The 18,966-nt window shown below is 35.4% G+C and overlaps 1 long non-coding RNA gene across 2 annotated transcripts in view; it reads right to left on the bottom strand.

The window, feature by feature from the left end:
- Positions 1–648: 648 nt before the first annotated feature.
- LOC110365323 (uncharacterized) overlaps positions 649–18,966 on the bottom strand; it is an 82,646-nt gene continuing 64,328 nt past the window's right edge. Inside the window, exons 3-5 of one of the 2 annotated variants that reach the window (XR_002424742.2) lie at positions 11,621–11,747; positions 10,293–10,364; positions 649–7,265 (exon numbers count right to left, since the gene is read on the bottom strand). This is a non-coding gene — a long non-coding RNA (uncharacterized LOC110365323). Of the gene's footprint in view, positions 11,748–18,966 lie in introns of both variants that reach the window. The other variant, XR_010472987.1, reaches the window with a different exon arrangement.

The raw sequence follows: 18,966 nt of genomic DNA, 5'->3' as shown, positions 1-18,966 counted from the left end.
TGTCAAACACAGCTATTTCATTTATAGACTACATGTGATCAAAATAAATCTCTAGAAGAAAATAACAAAATCCATTTTCAGTGGAGAAACTATTTTTCTTTATCTGAATTGTTATTTATTGCATCTGTAGACCCATCTCATATTAATACTTTTATTTTCCAGGGTATGGCAAAAAGACGTTAGTAACTGTCTCTATGGAGTTCAACATATGACTCCAAATACTGTGCATGGGTCTCAGATTTCTTGTATAAATAAGATACTAACTTTGAAGCAAAAAATTATTACTGTCACATAATTTCAAAGTTGCAAAAGTAGACAAAATATGCTTCTAAACAACATTAGCAGCTTCAAAGCTCTAGGAAAGCCCAAGAATATTTATAATACATTCTGTTCTGTTCAGAGAACAGAAAAAAAACAAGGCCAAATTAATTCTGAACATATATCTTGCTACTCGTAAGTTACTATTTTATTCGTTTTCCCCATCTCTTCGTAGACATTAGGCTGACCCATTCAGATGATAATTTAAAAGATAAAGAATATAGCTTTGTTGCACTACACTACAGAATGCATTTTAAAATTTTTGGTACAGGTATATATATTTTCTAATAAAAACTCATGAAGATATGTCTACTGAGACAACCTAATCTTTATTTACTGGCAAAATATTTCACTGTTTTAAAAATAGTGTGAAGTAATGAAGCAATAATACTGGCTGCATAGGAGAAGAAAACCAGCTGAAGGTGTCTTGTTAGTTCTAATTCAGTGAGTGAGTAGTAGGAAAGCACATATTAGAATTCTCTTTCTGTAAACCAGTAACATCACCTGAGGAAGCTGGTTTATTTCGTGTGTGGTTTAAGGGACACATTTATTCAGTGAACTCATTGGAATTACACCAAGAATTTTTCTTTGGGAATAATTTTACCTGATGGTGCAGATCCTTCTCTGGTATAAATCCCCCAGGCTACTTTGTCTTGATTTATGACCACTAGGAATGAGGCCCATTGTTGCTAAAGAGCAAAATTTTTGTTCCTCGAACTGCCAAGATGAAAAGTAAAGGAATATTAGTTGTAGCACTTGATAAATATATATTTTCTCTAAATTTATTTATATAATCAATCCTTTTTAAATAAACATTTTCTGAAGACCTAAAGAATGTTTTACATATTTTCAAATATAGCCTACTATATACAATATAGTGTAATAAATTAACGTATTTCCTGCGGAAAAAATCTCCTTGACCTTAAAGCAAATTAATTCACATCAAATCTCTGCATGGTCCAAAGGACTCATCCATACAAGGCATGCCTAATAATAAGGCAAGTCTAATAAGATGGTCCAAGGTTAACCAACCCCAAGCATACGTAGACGCAAAGATTAATCTCTCTATATCTCATGCCATTACCCAAATGAACATATATGCCACTTGGCTTGAGCTTGACTCCTGGCTGCTGAATTCTGGGACAACTTACATTCTCAGAAGAGGATAATGTGCATAGTCAATGAAGAAATAAATTAAGAAAACAAGTAAACTGCACTGTCTCTCAGCTCATTTGTGTTCACAGCATAAACTCAGTAGCATAACATACCAGTGGCCATGGGGGAAGAATTCACCTGGCCATTATAAACACCAAAATCTGAGTTTGCCTCTCTAGGCTGCCTGTAGCATCAAAGGAAAAATACAAGCATTAGGAGTTGTCCTTGTGCACAGTAATCATCAAAACCTAGTTAGCTGGCTCACTGAAAGTGGAGCTCATTTCTCTTGACTTAAAGGCAAGTCAAGGTGCCAAGCTCAGATGCAGGTGATTCAAATCACACCTTTTGTAACTGAAAATACACTTTTTTTCCCCCCTTACCCCCCCAAATGTAATTTAAAATCAAATATTCAGACTTTTTTTGACCATTTATCTGATTTCTTTGTTTTCTCTTCTGAAGTCCTAGTGTTTGATACCTACCATAGGAAGACTCCAACTTGTTACCTCTTGCTCTGTGGCTTGTTAAGTACTAACACTGCAGAAACTGGTGTGGGAATGAATTAAATAAGTGGTTCATTTCAAATAGAAGCTGCAGTGTATGTGAAACATTCTTTCTCCAGTCTGAAGCAGAATTACCTTTGGATTTACATTAAGGACATAACTGATTTATATGTAAAATCTATGCTTTTTCTCCCACTAAGCCATCATTGGATGACTTGTTCTTTCACCATTTTTGCAGATCTTCCATGTGCAGTAAAGATTTTTTTGGCAAAAGTTTAGAGGTTTCCTCCCTCACAACTTCTTATGAGCTCCATCTGTCCAGAAGGAAAGAATCTAAGCCGAACAGTACATCAAATCCCCAAGTGATATCCTCCTAAATCCATTGTTTCTCATAATGTTTTAAAGAATTATGTTTGAGTAAGGAAATTGAGGGCTTAGTAAAATATTGATAATTAACACAGCAGATGTTCTATAAGTCTTGGCTGCAATAGCATTTCTTTCTGAAGATAAAATAAGTATGTTAACCAACAACAAAGACATGTTAGTAGCATAATTGTAGGGTTTTTTTAAAACTAATTTAGCCTTATAAATGGCTTATTTCATGTCTGAAATGAAAATATTCAGCCATCCTCACAATCTGCTCTTTTTTTTGTTTGTTTGTTTGTTGTTTTTTTTTTTGGTTTTGTGTTGTTTCATTTAAGTTCAAAATGAATCCATATTTTCTGTGATTTATTGAGTAACACTGTAAGAAAGGCAAGACAGTAACCTCAGGCAAACCATATGTAGTGAACAGGTTCCAGAGACACTTTATTGCTTTCTACCAGTGGTAGGTTAGCACTGGCAGTCTTCCTTCTGAATAGGTTACAACTGCTATCAGATACATCTGTTCAGCATTTTACTGCAAAGAGAATGTAATGCCAAAACAATGCTAAACTTGGATTGCCCATTTCCTGAGATTGCTGCTCTCAAAAAGTTCACATAAAGTTTTTCTCTCTGTAGTTTTAACATCTGACAGACAAAATCTGAAGCAATATTTTAATTTCATACATTATCCATAAACCTTTGCAGAAAATATAACTATAATTAGCATAATCACTGTCATCTGCCATCATACAAAATAGATTTCAGAAATAATTTATGCTGAGTGTTTTATTTTGGTTTTTTTGTTGTTGTTGTTGATTTATTTTAATGAAGAAAGCCTACATTGCTATGCTCTCACCTTGCCTGTTAGACCTTTCTAGGCAACTGTTTTTCCTTTTCTAATGAAGAAATAATTTAGATTTTATATAATACAGTTTAGCTATTTTCAATAACATTTTAGAGGGATTTTATTTTACTACTGGCAATCTTAATAGAGCTAGTTTGCTCTCTGTTTCTACAGCATAAGCCCCTACAGCCTTATAATGTACACTCAAACAGTCTTCAGGTGTTGAGACTCACAAAAAAATTGACAATACAGACAATTATCACATTAAAATCAATCTCACTACATTTATCTTCCCAAATGTCAATGTCTTCCCATCTATTTGGATTATCATGACAAAAATTAGCTACTCTGAGGCATGATGAGGGTGAAGCGTCTAACTTAACAGCATGACAAAGGTCAGCTCTGCCATGACTTTTGCGTGCTGTCCTTCTGCAGATTCAGTGGTACAACAGAAAAGTGTTGTGTCCTGTAGTCGTTGCTCAAATTATCTATATGCTAATATCAAGGGCCTACATTAATTTTCCCAAAATTCACTTTACAAAGCACAGCTAATTCATTTTTAAAATTCTGTGGGTACTTACGGTTGTGATGCAAGGCCTCCAATCCAGATAGTCAGACATAGTCTATACTGAACACGTACACAGCTGTACATGCTCAGCCTTGCCACTGGCTGTGGCAGCTTTGCCTCTGTTGGGGCTCAGCCACTGGTGACACCATGCACCAGGCAAATCACAAAAACCTTTTTTTCTCACCTGACTTTTCCAGCCTCCACAGTTTACTTGTGGGTGACAAGTCTCAGTGTTATTTTTGACCTACCTCAAGGCAGTACTTCATAGTCATTTCTAAATGAGAGATAATAAACAAAAAATAGCTGAAGAATGATCAGAGCTACAATATGACTTTTATATTCCTGCCTTAATCCTATGCCAAAACACAAGTGAACTGGTGACTGAAGTAGATGGAAAATTACATGAAGCAAGGTAGGGTTGCATTTTTCAAGGCAAGATGCACTAGTTTTAGCAGTGTTTCCAATGTTAAATTTAACAATGGAAGACAAATAACTCCACTCATTTTTATAAAGATGAGAGAATATTTCTATGTTCTTGTCTACATCACAGATTGAATCCGACACTTAACATTTTCTCTCTTTTATCATTCCACTGTACCAGGTTTTCCTAGAAGGATGGTAAATATATGACCTAGTATGAAATACCCAATTTATATATCATTATAGATATTTCATATTTCTGGCACATGTATTGGTCAAGAATGTGAGATTTCATTAGGGCAATTTTTGTGGATTCTCAGAAGGAATGAAGCTTATAGCACACAAGCCCTCAGATTCAGAAAGTCTACGAGACAAGCAATTTTATCCTGAAATGGAGAAAAGAATAAAGTAAAGCTTCCTCTTTTCCAATTTCATCTGTACTATGTAGACAGGAAGCCAGTCTAGTCTGAATTATATTGTCTTCTCAATGTATAATTTGGTTTTGGTTTTTTGCTTGTTTTGTTGCTGTTGGTTTTGGTTTGTTGTTTTTTGGTTGGTTTTTTTTTTGTCTTTTTTTGTCTTTTTGTTTGTTTTCAGAAATAATAGCATTTTTGTTTTTGTGTTAGATAATTTTGAAGTTTTAATTTCCATAACCCCCTTGAAAAGTAAAATAGAAAAATACCACATGTTGTATGTAGTGTGATGTTCTAATAATAGCAGTCGGTCAACTAAGAAAAGGATAGTGGTCTAGAACATTACTAAGGTTATTGGTGACAGGAGCATAAAACTGTTTTCTTTATGGAAATAAATATATTTAAAATCAGTATGTATTATCCTAGTTTGGTAAAGCAGCTGAAATTAACATTGATTTGAGTCAATCTCTGCTATATGTCTACAATTTGTTTTGCTTGATGATTAGAATTGCTAAAGCTGATTCAGTTCACACAGCATTCAGCAGTACCACTGCATCTGATCAGTGGAAAATCAGGATTTAGGACATATTAGAACAGATTCTTAATAAATTAACATGTGCTGACTGATACCTGAGAAAACTTTGAAAGTTACTTGCATTTCTTTATCACTGTGACTGTATCTCACCTCCGATTCCACTGTCAAAGCTGATTGCCATCAAAGCTGTGTCTTTTTTCATCAGATATAGAAATTCAGTCTCTGAATCAGAGAAGTCAATAGCCATTCTGCCACTTCCCCTGAAATACTCAGGTTGCATCTGATACTATTGCAGATGAATAAACATCCAGGAAGGATTTTTTTTTTGCTTTCCTGTGAAAAAATCCCCATAAATTCTCCAACACCATAATTGCTAAACGACTGGCAAAATCATACAAGGTAATTAACACCCTCAGTGTCTTTCTGTCTCAGTGCAACCCAAAGACGATATTGAGGGAAGTATGTTAAGCAAATACTTAATTATAATAATGAAGAAATCAGTTGCACTTAAGCATATGCTTTTGCGGTTTTTCTGAAGGCTCTATTTCTGCATGTCTTGGCCTCAGAATTTAGTTGGGTCTGGACCTGCAAGAATTTCATAGACAGTCTGGCACTACTCAACGTGGCTCCTAATCAGTGGCACTCATCTATTTCTAGTTCAAAGTGACTCACGCTTGGAAAACTGGGATAAAAACCAGGGCATGCTGCACTCTGAGTTAACATGACTGATCATAAGTGAATGGACAGTGACACTGTCCTGCAGCTACACTTAGGTTGTAGCAGTAGGACAGAGAGAGATTATCCCAAATCCCAACCACTGAAGCTCAAAACAGCCTTTCTGGTGCACACTGTCCATGTAAAAATGTTTTGTTTGTTACCACTGATTTTTAAAGACGATGCCCCAAGTAGTGACTAAAGACTAAAATAAATTAATCCAAATAACTTCACAATGGAACACAAGATGGTACTAGTGTGGCTGAAATTATCTTAGTTACTGTACATTGCTTCGTAATGGAAAATATGTGGGTGATCTACACTGGTTGAAAAGTGTGGAAAATATACCCTTTTTTTTCTTTTGTGGGAAATTCAGAAGAGGTTAAATCTTTTATAGCATGGATTTAAATGATTTCTACAGCAGCAAAAGACTATTTGGCAGCTGTTTTCCTACAAAAAATGCAGACAAATTACAGATTTATATTAAAATACCACACTGAGAAACCTAAGACAAAAGCAAACTCTAAATTTCATTTTAAATGCCAGAACTGTTGAAAGTTCATCTTGTGTGTTGATGTTAGAGAGAGGAAATAATAAATTCTATCTATGATCAGGTATGGACCTCGTATACTATAGATCAGTCTGATTTATTGTAGATATTTATTATTTTCTTTTTTTCAGAAACAGTGATTAACTTAATGTTAAGCAGAACACTTTGTGAGTAAAACATATCAACTGCTGTGAGACTAGTCTAATCTCAGTCACTGGACAAGCTGTTAATAGACATTCAAATCTTGGTACAGCTACATTTACTTTCCCTTGCTAAGTATAAACGTGTTTGGTATTCATTGCAGTTGGTGTTACTAGAATGATGCTAATGACAGTTTATCTGCTTCCCCCTTTTGCATAGCTCAATCTTTATATTTAAATCAGTGATGCCAAAAAGAAAATTATAAAATATATCGCAGATCTAAAGTTAATCTTCAATTCTGGCATCACTCACCTGAATGTGGAAAAATATTCCACTGTTTGGCAGATGCAATTGCTGTCATAAACATTCATGTAGTTGCCTTCTTTATCTCCTTAGTTATTGACTTTTACTCTGCAACAAAAAATGTTTCTGTTTATGCAAATAAGTAGTTGGTTTTGTAGCATTTCTTTTCCCTCCTCTTTATCAGTAAAGCTAGTTTGTTTACTTATATAGCATGTTACTTAGCCTAATTTGATTTTCATTAGTAATTCAAACAACTTCAAACCTTCTCATAAACTCTGGCACCTACAGGTATTTGTTGAATCTTGCCCCTCTCTCACTTACAGCTCAGTTTTTTTACTGTCAGTCTTCTCTCTTCTAAAACTGAAGTTCCTCACTCACCTTAATGTCCCATCAACAGTGATCTTCCTGCAACAGATTCCATCTCCAGAATCCCAACCAGCTCTACACAATCAAATGACAAAATCATAAAACAATTTTGTTTGGCATCAAAACAGATTTTTCTTGTTAATTTTGAGGAAATACAAAATGCTTTTAATAATGTGGTTGAAACTGATTACCTTCATTCAACCAGTGCCAAAGTAGCTGTTTGATAGCATATAGATAGTTATTACATCTAGCTGAGAAAAATGTGGATTATTTTTTTCATAGAAATTGCCTTTTTTTCTATGTAGCGACAGACTTGAATGAACCCAGTTTTATTTTGGGAAAGTTATTCAAGATCCAAGGAGAGTTCAAGTGGAACAGTGGCTCATGCTGGAACCTGCTTGGTTTCGTCAAAGCTAATACCATCATTAAAAACCATAGACATAGAGCATATGAAAAGAGACCTAATTTTCTAGGCTTCTGGTTCTTTGCCATGCAAAAAAAGAGTCATGAAATTTTAGGACAGCTTGTAATTTATCAGTTTTACCTGTCACATGCCAGCCCAGGTTCAGAACACCACAGAGTTGAACCATTCAGGGGCACAGAAGTTCATGATGAAGGACTTGGCTTCGTAACCAGAAATTTGCTCCATTTTAAATTGTGCTAAACTTGGTACTGAAACCAAGATCTTCCATAAAACCCCACAGCTTCTACACCCAGCTCAAATCATGAAGCCAGTATCCAAATAATTAAAAACATAGGTTCCTTTTCTCAATTCAAATTAATTTTAGGCTTTTGCAGTATCTTAAGAAATCTCTAGATATGGTTTCCTTTCAAAAATTCCAGCAATGGTCTTGGATCATTTCCTTTAAATACCTAAATATATAGTTTGCATGGAAGTTATAATTCAAACCTGCAATGGAAACAGAAGAATCCCAGGGATGGGTTAGATGTATCAAAAGACATGGACTGTTCCTAGGACCCGAAGTAATATGCTGAGCTATAGAGGTATTTCAGCCTTCTCAGAGTCAACTCACTATGGTTGTTGAAATATGACATATTTATTGCATTGTTTGATGCTGTGCACTCCAGGTATATTGTTAGACCACCAAAATAATCATCAATCTTCTTGTCTACGAAATACCTCCAGACCTATCTATTAGTCCCATACTTCCTAAGTAAGAATATATACAGAGAGGTGTAGTGAATCATTAGCATTGCACCATTGATATGACATAACCTGGAGGTTAAATATGATAATTTTGATTTATGAGGAAAACACTACAAATCTGTTATTGAAGCTCTAAAGAGATTTCTCTATGATCTAAAATCTACAGATTAGGCCTATCATGTAGCTAACATTACTTATTCATGCCTGTAACATTCCTAAAATTAAAAAATAAACAAAACAGAAAATTATGCAATTTACAATTGTCATTTTTATGTAATCTTCATGCACTCTATTTCAATTACAATGTTGATTATACCCCCAACACATGAGCAAGCTACAGAGCTACAACATATAATTTATTTACAAAAGACAAGCATACAAAAATACGTATTTAAAATATGGCAGTATGGCAAATTTTTGCTCATGTAACTACCGGAAATGATTAATATTTTGCAATGCAAGGATTAAAAATTATTAATTCTCCATGATGATTGATTACTGTGGAAAACGAGGCAGACAAATAGACATTTGCATCTGTGCCAGTAAATTTTCTTGACAATTTTGCAAGGCTGTTTTATGCAGTAATATTAAAACAATTTACAGTAAATCAATTTCATACTCTATGTATATTCACTATTTATCCACAGTGTGCATTTCACTGTTGCCAAAGGAATTTGCCTTCAACTGTAAGCCACATTTTTAAAAACAGAGAATTAAATGCTGATAATAAGCCACGAAGAGAAAACAAAATGAAAATCCATGTGTTGGTTAGGCAGTTCTACTCAAGTAAACTTGAGTAAGAGGTTTTTCTAATACTGATTCCTAACAATTCTTGCTGTCTCTGTCTCAAGTACCCATCTCTCTTCTTCATTACAGTATGGTACCACTTTGTTTAAAGTTCTTTGGTTTCATCTAGCAATGGAGAAAGATTACTTTTGCTCCACTTAAAATTTCTGCTTCTACAAGTTCTGCTATTTTTATGCCTAAAGACTTTTTAATCTGTTTTACCTTTTGAAATTTGTATACCCCAAATGAAATGGTCAAAGTTGAACATGATTAAGCTCATGGGAAGCACTAATGTATAACAAAAAAACAAACAAACAAACAAACACACATCCAAATTTATACAAGCACGTAGAGTATCAAACAGTATATAATGAAAATGTATCCTTTGAATGACATTTGGAGTCTGGGATTCCAGCCAAAAAGAAAAAGCTTTTAGGTTATGTTGTTTCAAGATCAAAAGATCAGTAGTTTTTTAGAATCTATCAAGTAAGAGCCAACAGATTTACAGTATGTTTTCTCTTGTCCTTTCAGCCTTCAAGAAAATATTAAGTAGGAATAAGAACAGTCTGAAAAAAAATGTATAACATAATAAGTATATTAAAGATATCTTAATATTTTATAATGTTGATTTTAGTGAATGATTTTGTAGCTTATTAGATAGATAAATAGGTAGATCAAAGACACAGTGGTGCCTTGGTAAGTTGCTATATTTCTATTCAGATAGACATCTTTAGGAGTGCTAATGCCTCTAAGCATAAAGGGGATAATTAATTTTATGTTGCACGACTTTGTTCCATCTTGAAAATAGCAACACGAAAGATAAAATATGTGCAGATGAATAAAACTCACATCTATTTTTGAAGCTTTATTGAGTTCAACTATGTATCCTTTTAGTTTAATATATTAGTTCATCTGGTGATGCTCAGTGCAAATACAATTGGAATTTAAGACCCTTATTCTGTCTTATGTTTTCAAGTCAATGAGGACTTTATGATTTTGGGGGCCTATTTGCACACAGCATTTGTTCCATAGTGGACTGAGGAGTATTCTGTTCAAGGTTTATATTCCCCCACCCAACCTTGAAATCTATCTATCTATCTATCTATCTATCTATCTATCTATCTATCTATCTATCTATCTATCTATACCTGGGCTAAGTTTAGGCTACTCCTTCCAGGTCACACTTTCTTGACATTGGATGAATAATCAGCTAGCAGAATCTAAAAACCAAAAAATAGCACACTGTTAGTTGAGTAGTAACCTTTCTAATAATTACAAGAATTTTCAAAACAGTAATAATGACAGGGCTAGAATGGAAAAACTGAAATCTGCAAAACAAGTAACTTTTTCATATCAGCATACAAGCTACTATAGCATTAAATCTCATCTTTTGCTGGTTCCTATCATTTTACCCTCAAACAGACACAGATGAATTTGTCAGCCAAGAAATATGTTGGTTGCGTATGTGCTTGATGACAAGGCTTAAGGCTGAAGCTGAGAATTAGCATTGGGAAGAGATACCGGTGTTGGACTTTGAACAAAGGAAAATCTCCTGTGGCCAGTTTCCCACTGCTTGTCAGCCTGAGTAATCATCTATAATGCAGAGTGGTTATATACTATTTCCATACCAGAACTGGAATGTTTAATATGGACTACACAGGAACAAGTGGTGCAAACTGATCCTTTTTGTCTGCCTTGCAGTTTGTGCAAATTTTACATTTGTGATAAAGAAGTGTGAAACATAGCTTTTCTTGCTTGATAAGGCTTTAAGCTCTCAGGTTTGAAGTGTAAATGATGGTTCATGGCAGTGGCCTAGGAGATGCTAGCTCTTTCACATACTATTCTGTGCACTACACCTCTCTTTCCTGCCTGAACTCCCCCAGGAGTTTGGAAACAGGATGATGGCATCTTCTGTACTTTGAATACGCATCAAGCACTAACGAGGCCTAATAATACATATTTTGCATACTTTACTTGGATTTATTTCTTATGCATGCCTGTATATTTTAAAATAAGATGCTGATATGAAAAACAAATTTACATTGAAGGTAATTATGAGAGGTTTTTAAACTTTAATCCTATACAGACAGATTTGAAAAAGATATTTCTCCACAGTACTGTCTTTACCTAGACAGCAGGCCCTAATTTTTCATGTGCTGTTGTCATTTATGTTAATGAAATTTCTTCCTGCACTTTTCTGTCTTAAATATCTATACACAGAAGATACCATCAACATACCCGCAGTTTTAATTTAGTGATACAGATTAGCTCATTAGTGCCAGACAATACCATCAAGCCAGCCTACCAAAAGCACAGGCTTTATTTACCCTGAGTCTTAGGATGTCAGAAAATATATCACAGATTTCAGGTTATATTCCTTAAAGTCCTAGTTCCTTCAGACATTTTTAAGTGGCACAGTCAGGATTATGAATTCATAATGCCTTAGGCTGGCAAAATCAAGGTTTGCAAAACTCACCCCCCATGTTAAAAGATGTGCTGGAGCTGTCAGACCTCTGGCCATGATTCTCACAATTCCTTTGGAGCAAAAGCAGTCTTTGCAAAAAAACAGTCAAGCATTGGCTGTACATTCACAGATTGGGAATCTGAGAGTGAAAGGAAATGAGCTTCAGTACTGGAGAGAAACTGAGGAGCATTAAAATGCTTGGATTCTGCTCAAAGCCCCTCTACATTCCTTTATACACTATAGGCACATAGGAGACCCCATGTCATGCTACAATATAGTAAATAAACCTCTGTTTGTGAAACATATCTCCCACTGTATTAACAGAATATATATATATCAGCTGATTTATTTAGCCAAGGAGGGGAGATTTGAAGGAGAAAACTTCATTAAAAAATATCACATCCTGCCATTTCATATTTCATTTAAACTTTGTTATCTGACATGTCTATTCTCTACTGGGAGGAAAAAAAAAAAAAAAAAAAAAAAGAAACATAATTACTAAAGCCCTTTCAGATCTTATTAGGATTTTCAAAACATCATTCTAAACTGCAAAAGGTTAGCAATGCTGTTGACCAGTGAATGTAGTGCTCTGTGTCTTTGTTGCATAATCTATAGTCTTTTAGTTACAGTTCCTCTGGTATCTGCATTCGGTATAAACTCATAGTATGTGATAGATACACTCACTGTAGCTAAAAATAGCTACAGCCTGAATCAGAGAACTACTCTGCTCACTCTTTTTGTCTGCGAGTGTGAATTAACCCAAAGCTAGTAGTAATATACACTGGTAAGAGATATTTCCTTTGTTGTCTGTCTATTCTACATCTACATCTGTAGATGTAGAAAATACCTGCTCACACTTATTTAAAAAAAAAAAAAAATAAATAAAAAAAAAGAAGTTGCTGTTTTAAATAAATCACAGTTCTTCCACAGGAAATTCTGTTTATTCCTTTTTAGATTTCTTTTCTAATACTGGAATGTGTATTTTTAGTACTGCAGACTAAAATTTAAAAAATAAACAAACAAACAAACAAACTAGGACCATTAAAAATTCTTTGGAATACTTTTCCATCTACCAGACATGAATGCACACACATAGAACGTCACTGTTGGTCAGGTTCTGTGAAAGTAGTGACTAGCCTAATAGGTCTTCTTACTTTCTCTCATATGAAGGTAATGTTCTACTTTTTACTCCTTTGTTTCTTTTCTTTTTTTTTCCCCTCCAAGATTCAATATATCCAAAGTATTGGTAGTGCCCCTATGTATCTAAACTTTTCAGAAGGTATCAGAGATGCAAGATACCTTCTTGGCCATATCTGTGATATGCTAATGTCTAGATCTAAAGCCCCATCAAACAAATTGTATTAGTCAGGTGTCTAAAATTCCAACATAACTATATATATGAAGCAGCTGTGCAGTGTTTGAAGTTAGCTGTAGACCAAATTTAATTAGAAATTGCTTTTTTTAGAACAAAATTGATACAGACTAACCAACAGGGAAGAATCCTTTATCAAGTAACACCCTGGCTCCATTTCTCAGCTACTTGTATTTCTGGACAAAGGAGGAAAAGTATCCATTAAGGGGCTCTGAAACATAGGATCTAGCCAAAGAGCAGTAGCTAGAGAGCAGGAAATCATGTGTCATGGATTACAGAAGAAGCATTTGAAGATATGTCTTTAAGTCTCAAAATACAGGACCAACCTTAGAAAGTGAAGGTCTAGACAAAAAACACATGAAAGCTGGTTTTATTTGTACAGATTCTGGACTTAATTTTGCTGAGCTGACAGCTTAAGGTATCACACCCCCCTTCCCAAAGCAGCTGCTAATTTGCTAATTTGCTTTGCTTTTCCACTTCCTGATGAACAACATAGATTTCTTCCCCAATAATAATTGTGGAGACTGATATAGATTATCTCTGACAGTTCAGCTAGGATTTTCTCAATTAAGTAAGTGAAGGTAGGTCCTTACCAACCTATCCTAATTTTTAAATCTATTGGACAACATGTAGTTTCTTGAGTCAGTTAATATTATAGTTCACTGGTTTCAACACCTGGACAAGAGTTTTCCTATCTATGCATAAAGGTTCCTTTTTTGTTTGTTTCTGTTTTGTACAGTTGCTAAGGTCTTGCTCTAAAATAGTTATAAAAGTTGACAAAGAGTGAAAGGAGAGATCTCAAAATATACTTAAATAGGATCAGAGAACAAACTTACTTTAGAACATTAATATATCAAGTAATAACCATTTACTGAAATTTTGTAGGTATTTTTAATCTCTGCAGTCTAATAGAATTAGACCCTTCATTTCTGTTGGCACAAGACCCAGCAGTAAAAATAACACTACATTGAAGTGTCCTTCCTCCTTTTTACAGATTATAAAGGGGAAAGGGAGGCAACCCTACTTTGTAAAGGGAATAGCAGAGCTTAAAAACCAAACCCAAACAAAACAGATCTCCAGAGCAGCAGCTTCCTCTGGCTGCTTTTTAAAAAGCCTGAACAGCTACACAAGGTCACAAGTGTAGTAGGAAAGGATCTACTTTTTCTGTATATAGGACTGGATGTTTAAGTTCAAGGTCTAGACTTTTACATCTGTGATACCTCTGGCAAAAGAAATAACCTGTTCTTTTTCACAGTTTATATGACCATGTACATACTGTTATATTTCAATAAACTAGTGTTTACAAGTAGGCAGTAAAATACTGAGAAAACAATGTTAATAACTATCCAGATATCTGTTTCTGCATTAAATCTTTGGTTATTACAGCTTGCTGTGGAAACACAGCAGTTTAAGTGCCGAGTATTATACAGTTGTGGTGTGCTATAAATTTCAGATGCATTTATATTATATAGTACTTGCAAATCATAATCTGAAAGTCAGTTTCATTTGTACAATGTGTGCTTTAGTAGAAGAAAAACAGTTCAAGCCTGTGTGTATTCCATTTTTATAAGGATTTTAAAGGATTAAGTTGAAGGAAAAAAAGCTTCTAACGAAATTTGAGCTATAGCATGAAGAAAGGATCACAAGCAACAGCTGAGCTAGCTAAGCACTTAGTAAAACTCTAACTTTCTCAGTTTTAAGATCGATTTAAACATTTTCTTTAACATTCCGTTGTGCGGGGACCACAAATGAACTGCCTTATGAGGTACTTGGAGCAATGTTATCACATAAATCACTTAACCTCGTTATATGTTAAGGGATTTGATTCAAGCCAGTTCTTAAGTACTGTTTCAATTCACAATTATTTTAGCAAGCAATAGAGCCTTGTTTTCTTTGGCCACAGAGAATTGCCTTCCTTAGTTTGCCTGCAAACAAAAAACAGTGGGTAGTCTGGAAAGAGAAGGTACAAAGGGATGAGATCGCTTGCTTCACTACTTGCTCTTTGCTTCACAGAAATATCTTAGTCAAGACAGAAGAGAGTGGATCCAGCAAAAACCTAGTTTTCACAGGAAGGACACAGGTGACCAAGCACTGTACAGATACAACTGAATGTTAAGGAAGCTCCAAAAAGCACTTCAGGAATTGTTTTGCTTGTTGCAGGGGCAAAGACCATAAAAGTACTTTTTTTCTGGCAAGTCTAGAGCATTGCATCCTTTACTTGCACAAAATCTACCTTCAACAGCCTTCAAGTTCTGGAACAGAAAATTTAATAATAATAATAATAACAATAATAAAGAAGGAAAGGAAGGAAGGAAAGGAAAGAGGAAAGGAAGGAAGGAAAGGAAGGAAAGGAAGGAAAAGAAGGAAGGAAGGAAGGGGAAGAAAGGAAGAGGAAGGAAGGGAGAGAAAGAAAGACAGAAAGACAGAAAGAAAGACAGAAAGAAAGAAAGAAAGAAAGAACGAAAGAAAGAAAGAAAGAAAGAAAGAAAGAAAGAAAGAAAGAAAGAAAGAAAGAAAAGAAAGAGAAAAAATGAACTGGTGGAAAATAAGGAAAAACAGGCTAAAAAAAAAAAAAAAGACAGATATTTTGTCTTTAGGGCATCAAAAGATCATGAACCAGTGGCAGGGGAAATGGAAATGTGCCAAGATGAGTCAGCAACCCACACAAATATCTTTAACATTTCTTTTGGCAAGACAGAAACCAACCAAACTGCTGACTGAAGTTAACTAGGCAATAACCAAACTGTTCACTTAGTTTAAACAGATTTAGCAAAATACTGATTTAACATTTAGCAAGCTGTAAGGTAAGTAGATTAACAGTGCTGGAGCTGTAGCAGGTGTAGAGCAAAATGCCCAGAGGTGACAAATGATCGGGTTGTGATGGACAAAGGAGTAAAGAAGACCCCCCCAGTCACGGAGATTTCAGGGGACAAAAAAGTAAGTCAATGACTAAGAGGTGGGACCAACCAGAGGTAAGCAGTGTTGGAGACCACAGCATAAGAACTTATTTCTACAGGGGTGGATGCCTCTCCTTCTTCTCCAGGACAGCCTGACACCCCAGCTGGGACAGCCTGGGAGCCCCCACAGCAGGAGCATGGGCTTGCAGGACCAAGAGAGAGGTCTTGCAGGGGAGAACTTAACAATTTGAGGGTGTCTTCCATAGTTTATCTTATTGAGATGCTAAAGTTTACCAGAGCTACATGCTGGCAAACATATCCATTGAAACTGTATGTGATGTTACCGTGCTTGAGCAATTGCAGTTGTGCCTTGCAACACTTATGCCATTAAAGGATCACTGTGGTATTACCTAATGACGGTCTCTTTCTTCCCTGGATAATGCCATTCATGTGCACGTTTTTGCCAAAAGCCATCTGTGTAAGTTGTTCTTCAGCTAGTCATTTCAAGAAAAAAATAAACTGTTTTCTATTTTGTATCTTCACTATTTTGAAAAAGGATTTGTTTTCTCATAGACAAAGTTACAGGATCTGGCCAAAAGAAGATCTTAAATAAAATATAGGTCAACAAACTTTAGAAGGAAGCTGGTGTATTTATTTTTAAACACTATCCAGGGCTCTAAACAATAAAGAATAACACAGCACTCTTGGTAGAGAGACCAGCCTGACTGTTAGATCTGAAACAGACCACAGAAATATTTCTTTTATCTTGTGCAAGGCTGCTGATGGTTTGGGATTAACAGATAAATTCTAACAAACTGTGCTGTAGAAATGAACACTCTCCCACTGATATTTTTGTTGTTTGGTTGGCTGTTTTTTTGTTTTTGTTTTTTTTTCCAGAGCTTACCATTATCACAAGATAGTCAGGAGAAACTGATTGTCACTGATTGACAGGGTATTTGAACTAAGATGATATACATGTTTTTAACACATCGCTGAGAAGCAGTAAGCTCTTGGGACAGAATGCAAATCTGGGGTTAAAAACTACAATAGGAATGTTTGCAAGAGCTTGTAAATAGTGGTAGGTAAACCCTGGTTCAAGAGTCATTTTGCGATAGTATTATATAAATATATTTTTATATATATCAAATGTTAGTCCAAATACATAATGTTAACAAATGGCTAGTTCCCATGAGCAGAAAAGAATGCAACACCTTCAGATAACTACCCGTCTAGCAACACTTAAGAGGGATCTCAAGGACTGACCCCTTGTTGAACTCACCCAACCAGGTTGTCAAAGAGAAAAGGCACAAAGAAAATGGGAAGGCAAAGGATTTCAAACGGGTATGAAAAGACAATCCTTCAGGAAACAAAAGCAGTTACTCTTAAGAAATTGCACTCAGATAAAGACCACTCCTACAGTCTATAAAAAAACCCCAAATTCCTAGGTTCCAAGGCAGGGTAGGGACAAACTCAAGTAAAATAATCAGGAGTGTAGATATTTTGGTTGTTACAAACTATCCTTTGTTAGTGTACTGTGGTCCCATCATTAAACAATAAATACTTTGAGATGCCTGTCTGGTCACCATTTTTGTGACTGGTCGTGACTTCAAATGCAGCAATGGGAGTTTGAACTGGTCCAGGGATTTTGCATGCCAAACAGCCATAGTAATTACAAGTGAAACTGCATTGTCCACTGGGATCAGTGACAGCCCAGACCTGATCCCCACTGGCGAATGATCAAAAAGCAAAAAAAGTAAAAATATCCCTGTGGCCAGAAATGCAATGCAGTAAATATTGTTTTGATAGCACTTTTCTTCCTGGAGGACCATCTTTAATAATACCACAGAAGCATTTCTTAAATTGGCTCTGCTTGTTTAAGGCTTGCTTTTTGTTACCTTATATAATTTAATCTATAAAAAAATGGCTTTTCTGAACAACACTACTCACTACTGCGTGACTTGTGGTAAAATTCCTCTTCAACACCACTGACCTTCTTTCATCATCCTAGTATAACATGTTCTCAAGAAAATCTGTTTAGGCTTAACATTAGAGCTGGTAATAGTCTTCATACTAGAGCTATCATCACTTTGCATACTTTGGGGGATACACAGAGTATCACATATTTCCATTATACACCTGGCACATAACTCTTTTAAAAGCATCTAAAAAGTGTGAAATGATTCCTTTGTTCTCAAGCAAATTTATCACTCCAGCAATGGTAGATAACACAAAAAAGCGGTTAAGGAGTCAAATTTTATTTAGACTCACCCTTCTAATCTGACTTGTTTTTTTATATTGACAGGCAACTCCAACAGAGGTAGTCAGGAACCTCAAGAGCTTTGTAGTAAATTCCATGGTTACAGGCCTCCTGTGGTGGTTTCTAGCATTATTTGGCAGTCAAACTAAGCATTTGGCAATATATTTGATGAAACCCCGAGCACTATTTTCAATAATTCTACTCGCATCTCCTTTAGAGTCTTAATTTAGCAGTCATCTATTTTAGATTTATTTTTACATAAGTAATAGAGACTTGAAAGCAGCCACTCGCTTACAACATATTTAGTTCTGACTAAATCCTACTTTCTCTTGCCTGTAATAAAAGGTCACACACATTTATGCTGCTAAGAGAAGAGTATCTAAAGTGAACAGGAGATACAATAGATTTTCATATTGTGTAATTAAAAATATACCGGCTCCATTCTTGTAGAAATTTCTCTGCTGGATGCCTGCTTTTTAGAGAATTTCTGATAGCTAACATGCCACGACAGGCCAGGGAAATGAGGCCAACGTCAAAGAAATATAATCTAAAGGCTTGGTGTTTAAAATGGCTAGGCCAGACAGCAAAAAGGTTCCTCACCAGACTACAGAAAAACAAAAGCAGACTGTTAGAAATTCTTTTGTCTCTCCTCCTGTTCAAGTGGAATCTGATTCTCAGAACGCTCTGTACCCAGCAGTGAAGCCCAAAATCTGTTTTTCTGGGGAGAGCCTGCTTGAATGCCCATGAAAGTCAGTGAAAGTGTTCCCATTGACTCCAGTGTGTGGTTTATGCATTCATCTAACATCAGCTAGGGTCCTTTTATTTATGCCTA

The sequence above is a fragment of the Columba livia genome, chromosome 1 (genome assembly GCF_036013475.1).
Source record: "Columba livia isolate bColLiv1 breed racing homer chromosome 1, bColLiv1.pat.W.v2, whole genome shotgun sequence".
Lineage (NCBI taxonomy): Eukaryota > Metazoa > Chordata > Aves > Columbiformes > Columbidae > Columba > Columba livia.
The sequence above is the reverse complement of the archived record's forward strand: the minus strand, read 5'-3'. Positions and strand labels throughout refer to the sequence as shown.